Source organism: Galeopterus variegatus, unplaced genomic scaffold (genome assembly GCF_000696425.1).
Source record: "Galeopterus variegatus unplaced genomic scaffold, G_variegatus-3.0.2 Scaffold251, whole genome shotgun sequence".
NCBI lineage: Eukaryota > Metazoa > Chordata > Mammalia > Dermoptera > Cynocephalidae > Galeopterus > Galeopterus variegatus.
The window spans coordinates 373,456-376,183 of record NW_007726362.1 but is presented as its reverse complement, the minus strand read 5'-3'; the positions used below and the strand labels follow the sequence as shown (position 1 = coordinate 376,183).

General features: G+C 38.5%; 1 protein-coding gene and 1 pseudogene across 1 annotated transcript in view; one reads left to right on the top strand and one right to left on the bottom strand.

The window, feature by feature from the left end:
* Positions 1 to 1,189, top strand: part of LOC103585540 — a 3,012-nt pseudogene extending 1,823 nt beyond the window's left edge.
* Positions 1 to 2,728, bottom strand: part of JAZF1 (JAZF zinc finger 1) — a 158,161-nt gene that overhangs the window by 133,838 nt on the left and 21,595 nt on the right. The window lies entirely within an intron of this gene.

The window sequence follows — 2,728 nt, the reverse complement described above, 5'->3', positions numbered from 1 at the left end:
GCTGGCTTATGCAAATCCAGTGGCTGGGCATGCTCAGTAGAGAGGGGTTATATAACCCTGGAAGTTGAATGATCTTCCACTAGAGGTGGTAGAGAGCCCAGAATATTTTTGAATATGCCTGGTGCATGTGAAGGGATTTGGCCAATGAATATACTCCAAAAGGAGACCAACTGAAATGTGCAAGACTATATTACATAACTGGGAACCACCCCCTTAATTGAATCTTCATTAGATGGCAAAAGTATAAAAGCTGAATCCCAGCAAAGGGAGGGCTGTTGCTCACTCCCCTGGAGCCAGCCTGCACTCTACCTGTGGAGTGTGTATTCCTTTCTTTTTGTATCAAACTTTCTTTCAGCAAACAGCTGCTCGTTCTCTTGAGCCAGCCTGCACTTTGTACTGAACTTTAAGTATGTATCTCTTACTTTTGTGTTAAACTTCGTGTGGGCCCTGCTCAGTCTCTGGAGCTATGCCACACTCTGTGAAATCTGTATCTCTTATTCATTATATTAAACCTGTTCTCATTTCCTATTGTGACTCTGCTCTTGAATTCTTTCCTGTGGCAGAGTGAAGAACCTGGTAAGAGGACCCGGTGGGTTGAGTCCGACTATCAGGCTCCCCGAACCCTACCTCCAACATCACGACCATAAAGCAAATGTTCAGTCTCAGAGATCACAGGCTTAAAGAAAAGGATAGGTTAAAACCTAAGAAGAAAGAAAAGAAAGGCCATGGTGCATCAAAGGAAAGAGAAGTCCCCCGACGACCTTCCTGACTATTCTTCCAACCTAGTACACAGCTGGGCCCATCTTACCACATTTGGTTAATACCAACTTTATCAACTTTTGCATTAAAGCCAAACTGGACGTAGTGCAGTCAATGATGGACTGTCTGTATGCTAAGCATATTACTTGTATAACTGTGTAATGGCTGAAACTGAGAAACCAGAGCAGAAGTATTGAATAGCTCATAGGATTGCTAAGGATCCAACATCTGAATGATTACCACGCACATACAATGGAACCTATGCAGATGTTGCTTAGTACAGAAAGTAACGCAGCATAAGTGTTATACAGTTGACCAGGACCTTAAACAAAGAACCTGGAAGATCCCTGGAGTTCCTATCATATACATTTCTAACCACAGATACAACATCCAGAGGATGCCAGATGATTGTGGAGCCCCTTGGTTCTAACTTTTACAAGACAAAATTCCTCTGCCTTCCTTTGACCAACTTTCTTGTTTAAACATACTATTGCATGAATTATTCTGTTCACCCATTTGCTCTATTATGAGCTGATTATAGTTAAATACACTCACATTTTGATGCTGTTTTGAAAGTGAAAAGAAAAATTTCGATTGTACACATTTATAGACTCAGCAATTCCCCTGATGGAAATTTGTCCTAAGGAAATAACTGGACTAGGGTACAAAAGATGTATATACTAGTTGGTCACTGTTATATTGTGTTCATACATTAATGATAAATAATGAAAATACCTAAATGTTCATTAAGAAAGAATTGGTTACACAAATTTTTAGTAAACCCATAAGTATGCTAATATTTATCTGTTATAATAACATATAGCTGTATTTAGTAATGTGTAAATATTTCCACATGAAGTTTGTTTTAAAAAGGGGAGATTAGTAAAATGGAGTATAGAGTACAGTCCATATTAGAAAATATATATGCATATGCAAAATCCGGAAAGGACATAGGTCAAAATGTTAATGGTGGTATTTCCTGTACATGATGTTAGAAATACAAGTGATTTTCATTTTTACTTTATATCTTTCGTTGGTACATGAATGATTAATAATAAGAATGCATTCTTCGCAACATTCAAGATTTTCAAAATGGTTTAAAGAATACCCCAACAGAAACTTATAAATCTATGACCAGCTTCTGAAACAAAGTCCTACTAACACAGGTGAAACCCCTTCTGTACTCCTACCCATGGTAGCCCACCCCTAGGGATAACTATGGTCCNAGGTGAAACCCCTTCTGTACTCCTACCCATGGTAGCCCACCCCTAGGGATAACTATGGTCCTGGATTTTGCAAATCTCCATTCCACCCATTTATGCTTTTATTATAGACATATGTATCCCTACGCACATTACTCTTGTTCTCAGATAATGGTAACATAGCTGTCCTCATTTGGGGAGAAAATATAATTGAGCTTCACTCTCCTCAAGATGGCTTTGGGCAGTGGGTCAAAGCCACCAGCAGACACACATAAGGGCACCTGATGGAGCCATGCAGTGGATGCAACAGGCCCAGCTGCACCTGCTCTGGCTACACCCTCCTGAGTATGGGGAGGAATGGCTCAGCAACACCTGCGGGGTCTTCTGATTGGGCCCAACAGGAGAAGATAGAATTAAGGGGCATCTTACAGCTTTCTGACTGCCTACGCCTTATCATGGTGGTAAAGAGAGAGATTCAACAGGCTCACATGTTATTTGTGGATTCAAATTGGTCAGGGTTATTAAAAACTATAATCCAGAAAAACATAAATTAAATGTAAAAGCAAAAAATTAAAAAGTTTTCCTATTGTAATTTTATACATATATATAAATAAACACTTGAAGGGAAATATAAAATTACTTGCTGATGAAGAGTGCTATTTCTTTCCATTTTTTTACTTCTATTATTATTTTAGTATTTTTAAACACTAAAAATAAAAAACTTAAAGAGGTAAGATTCCACTTCTAGTAATATATTAGAAATGAGT